Source organism: Neltuma alba, unplaced genomic scaffold, assembly GCF_004799145.2.
Source record: "Neltuma alba isolate B1F8T4 unplaced genomic scaffold, ASM479914v2 tig00011375_pilon, whole genome shotgun sequence".
Lineage (NCBI taxonomy): Eukaryota > Viridiplantae > Streptophyta > Magnoliopsida > Fabales > Fabaceae > Neltuma > Neltuma alba.
In genome coordinates, this window is record NW_021636069.1 from 224,702 (window position 1) to 244,246 (window position 19,545).

General features: G+C 32.6%; 1 pseudogene; it reads left to right on the top strand.

Moving 5' to 3' along the window:
* The first annotated feature begins 7,106 nt into the window (after window positions 1-7,106).
* On the top strand, window positions 7,107-13,588 carry LOC114712571 (ABC transporter C family member 3-like; annotated as a pseudogene).
* Window positions 13,589-19,545: the final 5,957 nt, after the last annotated feature.

A 19,545-nucleotide genomic window follows, 5' to 3' on the forward strand; every position in this document is an offset into this window, starting at 1 on the left:
TGGAGCAAAAGTGGCTTGATTCTTTTTCAATTAGTGATATTTGCTGACTGGCGGTTTTTGCTGGCTGTTTCATTAATAAAATGCATTTGTTTGTTACAAAAAAACGTTTGAATGTAAAGAAGTCATATTAACAAAATATTTCTAATTGATCTCAACAATATTTGAATCTAATTCAACAATATTATACTCCTCTGGTCGTTAATATAAGACCTAATTATTGAGTTGGTTTTAGTCTTAAATATAAGATCCATTTATCATATTTATCAATTTTCTTTAAATTATCCCTATGGATACTCCCTCAACCATAATTATAGTATTTTAGGAAAAACGTGTCATATTTCTTATAATTAACTAATTTACTTAATTTTTTTAATCTAATCAAATTAGTTAAATGAGTCTTATATTAAGGATTAGAGGAATATAATAAATACTGTATGAGAGAAGGGGGGAAAAAAGAGAAAAAATCGGAAAGAAAGTAACGTGCGGAAAATTTGCTAAGCAGAGGGAATCTTCCTAGGCCCAAAAAAAAGGTAGATGAAGGAGATGTTTAGGCAAAACTATGGTTTGAAGAATAACTTCTGAAAAATAGATTTTAGAGAGAATAGATTTTGAAAGAATGGATTTTTTGAAAAAATGATTCTGATAAAGTGAGAGTATTTGGATAATTGTTGTTAGGAGTGCTTTTTGATATGTAGAAATTACTAAAAAGGATATAAGTTTAAATGATAATTACATGTAAGATATATTTCATAATATATGTTTATTTGAAGTAATAAATTTGTTAATAATATATATTTTGGCAACCTAATAAATAAGACATAAATAATATAATTAATAAAAAATTAATATGTATATATATTAATAAAATAATTAAATATGTTTTTAGGAAAATGATTTACTTTGCCAAAAAAAAAAATTATTTCCTAAAAATTTTAAAGATGAAATCCCATATTTTTTTTCACAAAATTAAATAACCACACAAAAAAATTTCATATTAATTGTCTTAATAATAGATGTTGCAACGAAATATATTTGTCTAGATAGTTTTTTTTAACAACACATTACATTATCTGAAAAGAAAAAAAATAAAAAGGACATGACTATTCTTGTATATAGTGAATAATTTGATCTCTTATGGAGTCACGAAACCGAGCCATGTGAGATAAAGATTTTATTGATGAAGGTATTAAGACCTTGTCTACATATTAACTCTCTAATTAGGTTTTACATTAATGACCGGAACAATAATCTTACATTTAAGACCAATATTAACTCTCCAATTAGGTCCTACATTAAAGACCGAAATAATAAATTTATTAATTTTTTTTGCCAACATAATAAACAATGTATAAAAACATATATTAATTACTATATCCAGTTCTAAATGTAAGAGTTAGTTGACTAATTTGAATAGATTAAAAAAATAAGTTAAGTTAGTTATTTGTAATAAACAGGCGTTGCCTTTCCTACAATATCCCTATTAATCAAGTTTATTGGTTATAACTTAAAAATGATAGACAAATATGAGAAATAAAGTAGATTGAAGTTTTATATTTAGAACCAAATAAAAATCAAATGAGGTCTTATATTAAAAACAGGATTTAGTAATTGTTAATATGTGTATATATAATTATAAAGTATAAGATTATGTTTTTAGAAAACTAAATAATTGTTTTCAACCAAAAAAAAAATTTACCATAGGGGGAGAACCACTCAAAAGCAAAATTTTTTTTTGCTTATTACAAAACCTTGGTTTTGAAAGGCAAACCATGCTTTTATCATAAAACTATGGTTTTAAAAAATTGATAAGTGTTTGGGTAATTTTTTCCCAAGTCATGGTTTGGACAATCACCCAAACACCCCAGAATCTTCGTTTGCAGATCCTTTACTGCAAAATCGATTTTCCAAATCTGTGGGGCCTTTTTGGCTCTTCTAGAATTTCTGCATGCATCTGAATATTGACGCAAACGTTTTATTATTATTCATATGTTGACTTCACGGCTTTTTTTCCCCTCGCCAATGACTTCGTGTCCATCGACCGGTACTTACCCACTACCCTCCAGTCCCCACGTCTTCATTATTAATTAAGAGCCACCAGGAATTCAAAGTGCTAGTAATAAATTCTCACGTAAAGATAAGTGACTTTACTTAGGAACTACGCTCTACGTATTAATATCCATACATTTCACCCTTTCTGCCGTGGCTGATTTTGTCCCATGAAGACAAAAGTATATTCATATATACTACTGTACAACTGAAGGGAGTATTAGAGTGAAAAATCTGTTTGCGTAATTATTCTAAAAAATTACATTTAAAAATGAACATATTGAAATCAGAAGATAAAACTTCGATTAGAACTCAAGTCTTCATGTAAAGAAAAAGTTGAAGGAGAAAGAGTTTCCCAATCTTTTTAAATAAAAAGTAAGAAATACAAAAAAAAAACAAGAAAACAATCAAAAATTATTTTTAGTTTCCTTAAAAGCATATTTAATTTTTTTATTTTTAAAAAAATTTAATTAAAAACAAGTAATCAAACAATTTTTTTTTATTTTCAAAAATGAAAAAGTGTTCTCAAAATAAGAAAACAAACAAGGCCTTCGTTAATGATAATATTGATGTCTAATTTTGATGAAAAAGATCATTTCTTTGTCAAAATTAAAAATATTTTTCGTTTAAATTTTGGTTGATTGTATGCCGTTTTTAGATTTGTATAGATTCCTATTTTTAGTTTTGAAATTTGGCTTCACTTTATTTAATTCATTTATCTCATGATTTTCTAACCTAATCACTTTTTTTAGGTGAAAAATTAGTGTTTTTTTTCATTTTCTTATAAATTTAATAACGCAATCATGTTTCCTTAATTTTTACATTGTGGTTAGACGTGCGTCATAAAAAGAAATAGACGGAGGACATAAAATCAATGCAACAATATAATAATTAATTATAAACCATTTGTGCCAATTTTCATGATTCTAATTCAATAAATTACTTATATAATTAATGAATTAATTAAGAAAGTTGAGTATTTACTACTAGTCTGGTACTTAACATAAGATTTACTTATGTAGTTGATGTTGATCCTATATATAGGATATGTTTAACATATTTATCAATTTTTCCTCAAATTAACCCTACTTGTATTCTCTCAACAATAATCAAATAAAAAAGAAAAGATAGAATTAGAAAGATGCTTATAATATTTTAGAAAAAAATATTGTATTAACTAAGTTAATTAATATTTTTAATATACTCAAATTAGTTAATTAGATCTTACATTACAATTAGAGTATCTTAATTATAATTGAAAACAAATGACACGTTAGTTTTTTTTTTTTTTTTCCCGGGGGCTAGTTCAAGGACTCCAATGTCCTTCGCGGCTCCTCTGGTCTCTGGCACATGTGATCGACCTCAACAGCGAGCTTGTCATTCTCATGTACCAATGAAGCCAAACCGACGTCGAAATGTGCGGTCTCGAAAATTTGTAAGCATATCATCAGTGTAATGAAAACCTCTGCTAGGCTTTTGAATTTTCCAAGCCTTCCATAAATTGAATTTACTCCTCTAATCTTTAATATAAGATTTAATTCTTGAGTTGGTTTTAGTTCTAAATATAATATCTATTTCTTATATTTATCAGTTTTCTCTAAATTACCCCTCTCCCTCAACTATAATCAAGTAGAAAGAGCAAGAAAAGGAATAAGAAAGATGATTTGGTGTTTTAAAAAAAAAATGTGTCACTTTTTTTATAATTAACTAATTTACCTAACTTTCTTATCTAAATCAAATTAGTTAAATGGGTCTTATATTAAGAACCGGAGGAGTATTTTAGGGTCCCAATGTCGTCATCAAGGTAATGCGTCCTTTTGTATCGGACCAAACTGGTTGTTCACGTCACTGTCCATTTAGTCATAAATTAGAACAAGCAAAAAGTTTTCATACCGGGGAAAAAGAATTCCATCCACTTGTAAAAGTAAGATTTGGATTTATTTTTGTTTTAAATTTAAAACATCAATATTTTGTCTTAGAAATTTAACAATCCTGTTAATTACATATGTTAAAAGGAGTTTTCATTAATAAGGGTGGTTTTTAATGCAAATAATTGAAGGGATAATTTAGACACAATTAATATATATGTTTGTTATAAATAATAATTTAACTATTTAACTAATTTGCTTAATTTGATAAATCAGTTTTCTAACTTTTACAATTATTTGAAAGGAGTATAATTAAAAGAACTTATGAAAACTTTAAATATTTTATATATTTAAGATGTACTCAACTGGTCCTATTTATAGAGCAGAGAGATAATATTTTTTGGATCTTATTTATAAGTTTTTTATTAAATTTTCAGTTTGAATGTCTATTTTGGTCTTTTATTTATTATAGTGTAGGTAGTTGTCTCTTTGAAAGTTGTATATATTAAATATGGGTAAGTTAAAAAATTATTATATTTTAATAAGAGTTTTGTATTTTAAGGTTTTTTTTTGTCTGTGTGAAATATACTGAAAGTGTTTTATAATAAGATTAGAGGATAACTTATAAAAGATATGTTAATTCAAAAAATTGTCGCTTTAAAAAGAAAGGAAAGAGCACGTTAAGATGAAGTTTTAAAAAAAAGGGTTAGGTGCGTCCAGCACCCCGAACTATTTTCCTAGGTGCATCCAGTGTCCTAAAATACTTTTTGGTGCATCCAGTGTCCCAAACTAATTAAAACGGTGCATCCATATCCCGAGCTAACAGAAAAATTAAGTTTGACCGTTAGTTGACCGAAAAATCTGACGTGGCGGATATGTAGGCATCTGATGTGTATTATCTTGACGAGTTAAGGTGTGCCTAGCACCCTGAACTATTTTCCCAAGTGCGCCCAGTATCATAAATAATTTTTGGTGCATCCAATGTCCAAACTAATTAAAACGGTGCGTCCACATCTCAGGCTAATAGAAAATCTCGTTTGACCGTTACCCTGTTGATTCAGTTGAAAGTTGATCGAAAAATCCTACACGGTGGACACGCAGGCATCTAATGTGTATTATTTTTGATTGAAAATTCAATTTATTTCCTCATCTTCTAACATTTATCTTCTACCAGTTTTTAAACTTAAAAAAAAAAGAAAGATCACCGATCCACCCTCTTAAATCCTGGTACATATACTACCCCATTCAATCTCATCCTCGTCTTTACATTTTATCCCATTTCTTTCACCACTCTGATTTGAAACTACAAAACCGCTGTCACAGCACACTTCCATCTTCATCTCTGTCGAATTCTCTCATCCGACTCGCATTTACTTTCCTCCTTGTAGAACACAGTAGACTTCCCCTTAGTCACTCCATCGACATCGTTGCCTTCTGAGAAAACACCCGTCGCCATCGGGCTCGTCTCGAGAGCTTTAGTCAAAATAATACCATCAACGCTTGCATGTCCGTCATGTAGGATTTTTTAGTCAGCCTTCAGCTGAATTAGCAAGATAATGGTCAAACAAGACTTTTCTCTGTTAGCCTAGAATGTGGACGCACCGTTTTAATTAGTTTGGGATACTGGATGCATCAAAAATTACTTTAGATACTGGGCGACCCTAGAAAAATAGTTCAGGGTGCTGGGCGCACCTTAACTCGTCAAAATAATACACATCAGATGCCTACGTGTCCGCCACGTCAGATTTTTTTGGTCAACTAACGTCAAACTTAACCCCGGGATATGGATGTACCATTTTAGTTAGTTTGGACACTGAATGCATCGAAATTACTTTAAGACATTGAGTTACCTGGAAAAATAATTCGGGATGCTTGGTGCACCTTAACCCTTAAAAAAAAAAGCAAAAAAGAAAAAAAAGAAAGAACATGAAGTCAATGTGTTCATTAGTCTATGTGGGAACCGTTTGCGGCAATATTCAATTCAAACGCGCATAAAAATTCTGCGGGGCGAAGTGGACCCCACAGATTTGTTAGAAAATGGTTTACATTGATAATAAAGAATCGACAAATGAAGAATCCCTCGTTCCCACTGTTCCCCACGGCCTCTGTTTTAACCAAGAGCTCAAAAAGATGCAAGATGCAAATGAGAAATTGAGAACTCGCTCATAGACAACTGACTTTACTTGGGGACTACACATTAATATCCACACATTTCATTTTTTCTGCCGTGGCAGTTTTTGTCGCCATCACAATTCAACAATTTATTATTCATTAATTATTTATTATTCTTTTCAAAATATTTATTGAACACTCCGTATATTTAGATACTACTTGGTCATTTTTTTCCTTAAAAGCACTCGGGAAGAATCATAAACATTCAGGAATATTTTTCTCCACTTAATGTCACACCGAAAATGTTAAAAAATTGAAAAAAATAGCAATGTCACCCTAGTTATTAAAATATTAACATTGATAATTAAAAAACTAACATTTTTTAATGGCAAGGGCAACATTGCTTACTTTTTAATATTTTCATGGCAATAAGAAAAAATTTAGTTGAGTTGAGTTTCGGGTACTTATAAATTATCCATTAGTAAGGTTCTCATGTTAGACAACGAAATTCAAACTCACGACCTTATTATTGTTATGAGTTGACTTTTTATTAATTGGATCAATTTTTATTGACACTTTCAAGACAGCATTATATGTCTTTTCTAGGCTTGTTTAGATTCTTATTTATTTTTAAAATTTCATTTCACTTTATTTACTTCATTATTTATCTCATAATTTTCTAATTTAAAACTCTTTTGGGTGAAACATTAATTTTTTGCATGCTTTTATTTGAATAAAATAAAATCAATATATAACAGATTATAAAAAGCCTATAACAACAAATATCTAATGCAATTATAGGTTTTTCATTTTTGAAAAATAAAATTATGTAGAGTTATATACAAACAATGAACAGCTGAATTATGTAGATTGGAAATTGATTGGGGAAAAAAAAAAGAGAATAGGAAGGGAAGCCGCTTCCAAAGAGGGAGTAAATACTAAATACTAGACGATGTTTATGTTTAGATAGAGAATCTAAAACAAAAAACAAAAAAAGTACGATACGTATCCTCATTTTCTTTAAAAAGTTATTTTCACGGGGCCGCCAAAGAAGTTTCTGTGGCCTCTCTCTGCCCGGAGTTCACCCCTTTCCTGGAAATCAGTCTCCTTCCTTGGTTCGCTCCGCCCATTTAGCCTTGGGCACCACGTTAGCCATTCCTCAAGGAATCCAATCTTTGACTCTCCCTCCCTCTCTTTCTATCGCACTCTCACTCTCTCCCTTTTAAGCTCAGTTTTTTCAGATTTTCGTTCTCAATCTTGCGCGACCTGAATCTAAACTAGAGCCCCTCACCTGAACCTTCGAGCGCGGCCCTCATCTCATAAGATCCTATTTCAGAAGTTTCCGTATTTGACGCTAATTTCTGTTTCTTTTTTATTTTCTTGCTTAAAACTATGCCATTTCTTTTCTCACACAACTCGCTAATGGACTCTGCATCCAGTCTTCTCCTAAAACCCATTTTCTTGCATTTGTTGTCTGCTTCTCTCCACCTAGTTTTGTTAGTAGCGTTCTTCGTTTCATGGGTGTGGAATAAAATTGTTGTGGGTGCTAGAGATGGTTCCAAGGAGAAACTCAGGGGTACTCTATATCCAAGGGCTCTGTTTTGTTCTTTGGGTGCTTCTGCATTTAATCTTGTCATGTGTCTACTGTGTTACTTCTATTGGTATAGAAATGGTTGGTCTGATGAAAAGTTCGTGACCCTGTTGGATTTGGCGCTTAAAACAGTTGCTTGGGGTGTTGTTTTTGCTTACTTGCGTACAGGATTCTTCAATTCAGGTGAAAGGAAATTTCCGTTCTTCTTCAGAACTTGGTGCGCTTTCTACCTCCTTATTTCTTGTTATAGCTTTATACTGGACGTTATTCTCCAACTTAAACACGTCTTGCTGCCGCTTCAATACTCAATTTCTGATGCTGTCTCCTCCTTTGTGAGTATATTCTTCTGTTACGTGGTGTTTTATGTGAAAAATGAGAGTGAAGATAACACTCTTCAGGAGCCTCTTTTGCTTAACAATGCTGATTTAAGTAATGCGTTAGAGTCAAATAAGACCAAGGGGGAGGAAACTGTTACTCCCTACTCAAATGCTGGCCTTTTCAGCATTCTTACGTTCTCCTGGGTGGGTCCTCTGATTGCTACGGGCAAGCAGAAAACTTTAGATCTTGAGGATGTGCCGCAACTAGCTGGTTGTGACAGTGTAGCTGGAGCTTTTCCACCTTTTAGAAATAAACTTGAGGCTGACTGTGATACAATAAATGGAGTGACCACACTTAAGTTGGTGAAGTCATTAATATTCTCAGCTTGGAAAGAGATTTTTGCAACAGCCATTCTTGCACTTTTAAACACTTTGGCTTCTTACGTTGGTCCATATCTTATTGACACTTTTGTTCAGTACCTCAATGGTAAACAAACATTTAAGAATGAGGGATATGTTTTGGTGGCTACATTTTTTGTTGCGAAGATTATAGAATGTCTATCACAAAGGCACTGGTTCTTTATATTGCAACAAATTGGAATTAGGATCCGAGCACAGCTGGTGACAGTGATTTATAGTAAAAGCTTGACCCTTTCCTGTCAAGCCAAGCAGAGTCACACTACTGGAGAAATAATCAATTTTATGACTGTTGATGCTGAAAGAGTCGGTGATTTCAGTTGGTACATTCATGATCTGTGGATGGTATTTTTGCAAGTAGCGTTGGCCTTGTTTATTTTGTACAAGAATCTTGGGATGGCTTCAATTGCCGCATTGATTGCTACTGTTATTATAATGTTGGCAAATATTCCCTTGGGCTCACTGCAGGAAAAGTTTCAAGACAAGTTAATGGAGTCAAAGGATAGACGAATGAAGGCCACATCTGAGATTTTAAGGAACATGAGAATTCTCAAACTACAGGGATGGGAAATGAAGTTTTTGTCTAAGGTTATTGAACTAAGGAAGATAGAAGAAGGTTGGCTAAGGAAATTTTTTTACACATCAGCCATCACCACCTTTGTGTTCTGGGGTGCACCAACATTTGTATCTGTGGCTACCTTTGGTTCTTGTGCACTTCTGGGGATCCCACTTGAATCGGGGAAAATCTTATCTGCACTTGCAACATTTTGAATTCTTCAAGAGCCCATTTATAACCTTCCAGACACAATTTCAATGATAGCACAAACTAAAGTATCTTTAGATAGGATTGCATCATTCCTTCGACTTGATGATTTACAGTCTGATGTTATAGATAAGCTTCCAAAGGGTAGTTCTAATACAGCAATTGAAGTAGTTAATGGCAATTTCTCGTGGGATTTATCTTCCTCTAATACAACATTGAAAGGTATAAATCTCACGGTCATGCAGGGCATGAGGGTTGCTGTCTGTGGTACTGTTGGCTCAGGCAAGTCCAGTCTACTATCATGTATTTTGGGAGAAGTGCCAAAAATATCAGGAACAATAAGGGTGTGTGGAACTAAGGCCTTTGTTTCTCAGTCTCCATGGATTCAAAGTGGCAAGATTGAAGAGAATATATTATTTGGTAAGGAGATGGATAGAGAAAGGTATGAGAAGGTCCTTCAAGCATGTTCCCTAAAGAAGGACCTAGAGATTCTGCCATTTGGTGATCAGACAATTATTGGAGAGAGGGGAATCAATTTGAGTGGTGGACAAAAACAGAGAATTCAGATTGCACGAGCTCTCTACCAAGATGCTGATATATATCTATTTGATGATCCTTTTAGTGCTGTGGATGCTCATACAGGATCGCACCTTTTTAAGGTAACCCATTATGATATTTTGTTTGTTATATGCGATGAATTTGGCTATAGAACTTGCGTGCTTTGCAGATTTAGTATTCTATAAATTATTCTTTTTCATGCTGTTTTGAAACATGATCCTTATTTAGTGTCACACTTGTTTAAATGTTTTAGTTAATTGTCTCTTTCATTATTTCTGTCTATGGCAGGAATGCTTACTAGGTTTTTTAAGTTCCAAGACAGTTATTTATATCACTCATCAAGTAGAGTTCTTACCTGCTGCCAACCTTATTTTGGTGAGCTCTATTCTCATAATTTAATCTTTATCATTTAAAAGAGAATTTACTATGTTTAGTGTCCTCTAATATTTATTTTATATCCTATTTATTAGGTCATGAAAGATGGGGAAATTACTCAGTGTGGAAAGTATAATGATTTGCTCAACTTAGGGACTGACTTTATGGAGCTTGTTGGGGCACATAAAAAAGCGTTATCTGCACTTAATTCATTGGATGGGGGGGAAGAGTCTGATAAAGTAAGTATAGCTGATCAAGAGATAAATATCTCTGGTGTACAAGTTACAGAGGAAAAAGAGACAAACAGTGATAGGCAGAGTGATAAAACAGATAATGTAGTTGAACCAAAAGGCCAGCTTATTCAAGAGGAAGAAAGGGAGAAAGGTAAAGTTGGGCTTTCTGTCTACTGGAAATATATTACTACAGCATATGGAGGAGCTCTTGTACCAATTATATTGTTGGCACAAATTCTATTTCAAGTTCTTCAAATTGGAAGCAACTATTGGATGGCTTGGGCAACTCCCGTCTCTTCAGATCTGAAACCACCTGTTGGAACCTTTATGCTTATAGTTGTCTATGTTGCTATGGCCATAGGAAGTGCTTTTTGTATCCTTGTTAGAGCAATTTTTCTATTCACAGCTGGTTACAAGACTGCAACTCTGCTCTTCAATAAAATGCACTTGTGCATCTTCCGTGCACCTATGCCATTTTTTGATGCCACTCCAAGTGGAAGGATTATTAACAGAGTAAGAAGTTGAAATATTCCATTGTTTTATCGTTTTTGTTGTCTAATCTAGTGAGCTATAACATTTTAGTTTATGGATTTTAAATAATCTTTAAAATTTATGGTCCCCTTCACCTTGTTGGTTTCCTTTGATGACCATATATCAAGAATAATGTATTGAATCGTTGACAGTGTTTTTCTTTGTTTTCTTGTAGGCCTCTACAGATCAAAGTGCAGTTGATTTAAACATTCCCTATCAAATTGGGTCATTTGCCTTCTCCATGATCCAACTTTTTGGAATAATAGCAGTGATGTCTCAGGCTGCATGGCAGGTTTTCATCATCTTTATACCTGTGATATCAATCAGCATTTGGTATCAGGTATTTTGCTTAAACAATGTTATCTTACTTGATACAAGGTTCTGTGTATTTCTTGTATGTTCTTCCTTGTTCTGTAGTCTATGCTGATCATGCACTTCTTCCTAAATTTTTCATTGCTTCTGTGTACTTTTTTAACAACTTATTATTTGGCAGCAATATTATCTACCTTCAGCTCGAGAGCTATCACGGTTAATTGGAGTGTGCAAAGCTCCAGTCATTCAGCACTTTGCTGAAACTATTTCAGGGACAACAACTATCAGGAGCTTTGATCAAGAGTCAAGATTTAAGGAAACAAATATGAAACTGATGGATGGGTATTCTCGGCCAAAATTTAACAGTGCTGCTGCTATGGAATGGCTTTGCTTCCGCTTGGATATGTTGTCTTCCATCACATTTGTCTTTTCCTTAATATTCTTGATATTTATGCCACGGGGAGTCATAGATCCAGGTGAGCGATTCAGCTTTGGCATCTGTTGGTCAAAAAATGGTTTTGGCACCTTGACCGATTGACAATTACTTAGCCTATGTTATTGAGGTAATGGAGGCTTGTTGTTTACTTATATTTTATTTATGATTCTGAAGGTATTGCTGGTTTGGCTGTTACGTATGGACTTAATCTAAACATGTTACAAGCCTGGGTGATATGGAATCTTTGCAACTTGGAGAATAAAATTATATCAGTAGAGAGAATACTTCAGTATAGTAGCATTCCAAGTGAGCCCCCTCTTGTGATAGAAGAAAATAGACCCAATCTTTCTTGGCCAATGCACGGGGAAGTTGACATTTGTGATCTACAGGTACTGAGTCATAAATTTTATTCCAAGTGCATGTCTTAATCATATGGAGCATGTCAGCATCATCATTTCTTTCAATCTTTGGTCAATTAATTTTTAAAACTTGAACTGTTAGTCTTTTATCAAGTGTTAGAGCTTATCTTCAAAGAGAAATATTACTGCTTGTAAAATATCTTTTGGATCATGGATTTACATTATGTTTGTACTAACATAAAACATAATCCTGCGTATGATGAAGGTTCGCTATGCTCCACATCTTCCACTTGTGTTGCGTGGCATAACGTGCAAATTCCCTGGTGGACTGAAAACTGGCATTGTTGGGAGAACAGGAAGTGGTAAAACAACTCTCATACAAGCACTTTTTCGAATCATTGAGCCAGCTATTGGGCAAATTGTGATTGATGGCATCAACATTTCATCAATTGGACTTCATGATTTGAGGTCTAGACTTAGCATTATTCCTCAAGATCCAACCATGTTTGAAGGTACAGTGAGAAGTAACTTAGACCCATTGGAAGAGTACACAGATGAGCAAATTTGGGAGGTAGGTTGCAATATTTTCAAATAGAAACATGCACTCACTCAACATAGGTTTTGTGCCAAGATTAAATTTGTGTCTGTTTCGTGATGTGTCTTTGCCTTCATTGATTGACATGCTTTTAGGCTCTAGATAAGTGTCAACTTGGAGATGACGTTCGAAAGAAAGATGGAAAGCTAGACTCTGCAGGTTTGTCCTATTTTTCTTGATTACAAAAGGACATTACATTGTTTCTGATCTCAGAAATATTAACCGATGGCTTTTTTTGAAAATGGGTGTAGTTAGTGAAAACGGTGAGAATTGGAGCATGGGTCAGAGGCAATTGGTGTGCCTTGGTAGGGTGCTACTTAAGAGAAGTAAGGTGTTGGTGCTTGATGAGGCCACCGCGTCGGTTGATACCGCCACAGATAACCTAATTCAGCAAACTCTTCGGCAACATTTCTCTAACTGTACAGTCATTACCATTGCACATAGAATAACTTCTGTTCTTGACAGTGATATGGTTCTGCTTCTCAATCAAGGTCAGTTAAGTTGCTTGCTATTCTTCTTTGATTATGTATAGTTTCTGTACTTTGATCTGCTTTATTTTGTCTTTTCATATGATTTCCATGGATCTTGATGCAGGACTGATTGAGGAGTTTGACTCTCCAACAAGATTGCTTGAGGACAAATCATCTTCTTTTGCTGAGCTTGTTGCTGAGTATACCATGAGATCCAAGTCTTCCTACCAGTAAATGAGCTTATCTCTGATTTTGCTTACTGAAACAAAGATAACACAGTTTCTTGATTATGACGAAATTGGGGGAAATCTGTCAATAACGATCATATGAAGGAGTTAATATGAAATTGGGATAATCCAGTCGAACAACGTTAACGCCACTTGCTGTTTTGAGTTGCAGATTTTAATAGTTGTGAGTATGATGTGTTTTTATATATGAGTTAGGATCTTGTTGAGAACAATATACGTGGGGAAAGTTAAGAGAGAAGATTGTAAAACTATAAGATGGTCATTACTGTCACATTGATTTGTTTGGAGTACTGATAAGATTATGTAATTTGGCCAAGTTAGTGTGGAATCTCTCCAATAGTTGAGATGTTATGTTAATGTTGGTTCTCATGTCCTGTCTGATTATTTTGACATTACTCGAGTCCGAACAGCATTCTCTACCAAAAACAACATGCCATTACATTTGTCAGGTTTTGAAGATTTTCGGTTCCACTGACGTGAATAGAAGAAATGGAAGAACGCATTTACAGTTGATCATTGCTGTCCATTTCTATGTTTCGGTACTGGTGGTATTTGCAGACGAGTGTTTAAAGCATCCATCTTTAAGGAAGTATACTATGCATTTGGAATCATCTTCATCTATCAGTGAAAAGAGTTCAACATTTCACTTGAATCATGATCATAATATAATTAACATGATATAAAAATTATATGTGCATATATACAAGTTTGTTAGTATTGTTTATATATTAAATGTTATTTGTAATTATATTTTATAAAGTTTGAAAAAAACCAACATAAACAAAATAAGGACAAGGTTGTTCATATAAAAATTTTTCCTCGCCTCCACTAGACCCAAATGATATAATATTATAATTTCTTTTCTCTGCTCTTCTCCGCCCAACCAGGCTCTGATAGCTGATGACATGATTCCTTTGACTATAACTAAAAGTTTATACTATATGTGGTCTTTAATATAAAATGTGGTTGAATAATTTGAAAAGATTAAAAAAATTAAAAAATTACTTTAAAGTATTATATATATCTTTTTTTAAAAATTAATTTGTCAGGTTTATAAATAAATACATAATCTAGTAATACACATAAGTATTTTAAAAAGATCATGTAATATATGGTATAATTAAGTGATCTTTTTAAGTTCCTTAATTATTTCAAAGTAGTTGACTAGGTCTTACATTAAGGATAGGAAGTAGTAGAATTTTTCTTATGTTCTTGATTTTTTTTCCAAACATGTTCTTGATATATAAGTCATCCTTTTTCTCATTTATTTTTATTTTTTAATTAAAGGGGCAACACTAATTTGGCTTTTTTTTATATGTATATATGATATTTAGTGTTATTAAGTTAGATTTAGGCACTGTTTAAGTTTAGTTGAGAATAGATCTCATAGATATATTCTCTACATTCATTATAAAATGTAAATTACAATTTTACATGGACTCAACTTAAAACTTTATGCATCTTTAATTAATTTACACATATTAAAATAATTAATTGAATTGATGAAATTCCAACACCACTATTTAAGGAGAGAAAATCATCATGTCCCTCCCTTTTCACGAAAGAATGTCACAAAATTATTTTTCAATCAGACCAATTTAGTCATATGATAACCTAAATTTTTAAAGAAAAAGTTATATCAAATGCTCGTTTCAGTCTTCACAAAATGCCCTATAATCACATTTGATGAAAATAACTTAGGTTAATATAATTTTTAGTTCCTGAAATTTGACTATATTTGAGTTTTGGTTCCTAAACTTTGAAACCAATGATTTTAACCCTTGAAACTTGATCTCATTTTAGTTTTCATCCCTAAAATTTAAAACTAGATGAGGACCGAAACCAAAATGATGTTAAATGTCTAGGGTCAAAACCACTGGTTTCAAATTTTAGGGACCAAAATTATAACGGGATTAAATTTTAGGGACTAAAAATGATATTAATCCAAATAACTTTATATGTTCCTAAGTAAACACTTAGATTCTAAACACCATTATTTTAATAATAAAAACAGAATAGTATACAAATAATTAATTGTTTTATTAATATTTTAGTTCATTAATTATTTTCAAAAGAAAACTAAAATTTCAAAGTCACACAAGATAAATGTAGTAGCCACGTTTAACTCCTATCCTAAAATATTTTGTTAATTGCATCCAACAACATAAAGTATTTTGAAGTTTATCCAGCATCTTTAAAATTTTTTTTTCAGTGCATTCAGCAGTCTAGAAAATATGGAAAAATATTTTAGGATGTTTGATACACTTTCATTTAACAGGATTTTTGAAGAGTTAACAATAATATTAAAATTGTTCCTAAAAAAATACCTAAGGACAAAAATTGCTAATTAATAGTTTAAGGACAAAATTGAACTAACAAATATTATAGAGTGCTGATCATACCTTAAAAATACTTTAAGATGCTAGCTAAGTCAAAAAATATTTTAAAGCGCTCGACATATGTTAAAAAAATATTTTAAGGTAGCATGTGCATCTTAACCCTTGTATAAATAACAAGTATAAAGGTATTGTATTCAACATCAACCTCATAACTTCACATCCTATTTCTTAGTCAATCATCAATGAAGCAGTCCAAGTAAGAGTAAGATCCACCCTCCAACTCACTCATTTGCATTTTTGTTTTTTTTATTTTTTTATAATAGACAATTTTATTAATACGAAATAAAATGATACATAAAAAGGGCATCAATAACTAACACACCAAAATAAGTAGCTGTGAAGCCCAGTAGCAAAAAATAAAACAAGTACAAAAAAAGAAATATACAACAAAAAGTATAAACATATAGATAGCTAGGAGGACAACCCAAAGCAAGTCTCTCGTGGACCAACACAACTTCATGCATGTCCACACATAAGACCTTAATATTTTGAAAAGAGTCTTGACAAACACTTCTGCCGCGTTGTTTCCAAAAGTTAATGCCATTATGAGACTTGAGAACTATCATATCCCCAGATTTTGGGCCTAGGAATGCAAGGAATAATCTAAAATGGGCAAGCTATTGAGTCCTTATAAGCTAAAGTTTTGAAAATGTAAAAAGAAGGTTAAAGAGTTTTCAAGGATTAAACTACAAATTGAGAAGGTTCTAGGAACTAAAATATAAATAAAGTTAGAAACACTAGTGAAGTCTCAAAACCTAGAAATGAGAAATGAAGATAAATATAGGCCAAAGGTTATGCTAGATGCTTCAATAAGGTGAATTATGAGGTTAAGCCGAACTAGAGGCAAAATTGTAATTTTAAAAAGTTTCAGGTCGAAAAAGGTAATGAAGGAAGTATGCCCAAAATTTTCAGAAAATCCCAAAAAATGGAAAATAGTGTTGTAAGGCCTTTTTGTAAAGAGAAATGACAAAAATACCCCTGAGATGACTTTAATGGAATTTTTAAGATTATGACTTATTTTGATGTATACAGTCAGATTTAATTATGTGAATCATGAGGAGGTTTCAGAAAAGTAAGTAAAAATAGAGATTCATGAGTTAAGATACTATAAAAAAGAATTATAAAATTGGTTTCATCCCTAGAAGGCTAGTAGAATGGATTTAAGAATATGTAAAAGCTAGTTCTACCATTTAAGGGCATTTTATGGGAAATTAAAAAAGAAATGCCTACAGGTTGAGTTATGGTCTGAGAAAATTCACAGATTTTTTTCAAAATTAACGAAAGATTATGGTATGGAAAGATGAATTTTTGAAGCCTTGGATTGAATAAAATACTTCAGTAAAATATTAAATAATTTTATCCCCTAAATAGGAGACAATGGGATAAGATTGCATTAATGAAGCACTGAGTCAGTGTGCTGAGTTGCTAGAATGCATTTGTGATGCCACATCTAATGAGTCACCAAAAGATATTTATGGACAGTAAAAAAATTAGAACGTCGTAAGGGTATGTTTTAGACAGTCATCTGTCTACCCAATACAGCAAAATCTCTACCGCGTGACTCAGTGAGACTAAGCAGTTTGTTAGTAGAGCTAACTATTTTCTTCTATGCTTCTCAAAGATGGCATCATATGTGGGCCAAGTCATTGGTTAGAAATTCTAAGAAAGCATGTGGGAAAAGAAAAGGGATCGGTAAGAGACAAATGAGATCAGTAGCTTGGAAGCTTGTTGGAGAAGCTTTCCAATTCTCTTTTCTTCCCCCTTTTCACGCCACATGTAAGGCTTCTCATTAGTAGGAGTATTTCAAGAAGGCAAATGTGAGATCATGAAACATATAGCATAATCAAGTTACAAATGAAAAAATCATAAGCTAAGTGGTTTAATTATAAAACACATGGCAAGGCGTGATGTAAGAGGCGTGATGTCATAAGGAGTAAGCAATCTAGAAGCCTAGACACATGGCTTGATAAAGATGGAAGACAAGAGGACAAGGGACACATGACAAAGAGATTAAATGAATGGCCAAAATTAAGCCACCCATTTACAAGATCAAGGGCTAAGATCTAAGCTTGTTTCTTATAAATACCCTCCCTCTCTCATTCCTTGAAGATTTTCGGCCCAATTGAAGATAAAAGGGAGAGAGCATTTCAGCAAGGAGGGAAGGAAGAGGACAAAGAGAAAGAGCAGAGGAACCTAAGTAAATTTATGCATTCGATTAAGGTAAGACCATAGCTCTTGTTCTAGTCTATGTTACCATATGAATTTTTTTAGCTTGGTTATGGGTTTTATTGGATTTTAGGAGCTTGAAACCCTAAGAGGACATGCTGTATGAAATTGATAAGTGAAGGGGAAGAAGAAATTGATGTTAGAATAATGTTTAAAGGTTTGATAGAAATGAGAATCAAGTGGTTATTGCATGATTTATGAAAGATTTCATGATTATGTAACTTAAGTAAGGGTTTCAACCAAGTTTGGGTTTATGCCTTAGGGCTGGATTTTGATAATTTTGATGCCTCCAATAAGTTTAAAATGAAAAATGGTAAATGGAAATACCAAAAGAATGTTTGGAATCATTAGAATTGAAAATGGAATTTTTAGACCCTAAAGGCATACCTTTAGCCCAAATGGAATTTAGGGGGAAGAAGTTAGATTTTGTTAAATCCAAGCTCATATTTGAATTCCTCATAAAAAAATTGAGTGAGAAATGGCCAAGAGAATGAATTTACGAATCAAGATTAAGAAAGTGGAAAGTTAAGGTTAAAGAGGAATTAGGGTTAAAAGATAGAGTTGTTAATAGTTTTCATGGTCTTAATGGATTGACTATTAATGTGTATTGTGAATTTAGGGCTATGAGATACCAAGGAAGAGGAATGGCAAGATTGATCAAGCACTCTTGATAGTTAAAAGCAAGGGAGCAAGAAGAAAGCTTAAGGATAAAAGGTGGTGAACTTACCCAAATGTATGCTCGATATGTATGTTTGTGTGTTGATATTGTTTGATGATGAATGAAAGCATGATTGATGAGATGTTGCTCTATTTCTTATTTAATTCATGGCCATGTGTGTTTGAAATATTGAGCATATGAACATGACATTTTAAAGCATGAAAGTATGCGATACCAAGCATTTCATACACTTGTATGTATCATGCATGCATGAATAGTGATGTTTGCTATTGAGATTCTCTCAAATCTCACTCTCCCTTGACCAACCATAATGGGTGTAAAGAGCATGGCAGAAGAAACCAAGAAGTGGAAATGCAAGAATGAAGAGAAGAAGTGAAGAAATAAATATTGCATTGTGTTATATAATAAGTTATGATGATATATTCATAAATATATTGTGACTAGTATGCACTAATGTATGATGGTATTGACACGTATGATTGAATGAGGTAATGTGTGGGAATATTTTATGGATTGATGGAATGATAACATACAAGAAAGGAATTAATTATGCAATATTATTGCAAGTTAGGGCAATAGTTTATCCCTGAATAAGCTACGAAATGGTGGCAGAGTGGAAGGAAAACAAATGATTAGATCTGCCTGTGAAATTTACTATAATTAAAGTACACATCCTGAAGTAGTAGTTTACTTAAATTGGATGTGTGTGTTCAAAGTTAAGACAGAGAAACTAAAAAACACTGTTTTGACCAAATAAATAGTAAACTTCACAAAATTAACTGTATGAATTGAGCAAGGAAATGACCTATGGAGTATTTTTTCCTTATAGAGAATTGAAAGATATTTGAATAGAATTTTGAACCATCTCAATATGATTTTTTTTTTATAATTAGTTATAAATTTTTAAAATTGGACTGAAAATCTAGAAGTTACCAGTGAACAGAAACCTGATAATTAAGTTGCAAAATTTCAATCTATGGGCTTGTTTTGTGATCCACTTGAACCATAAT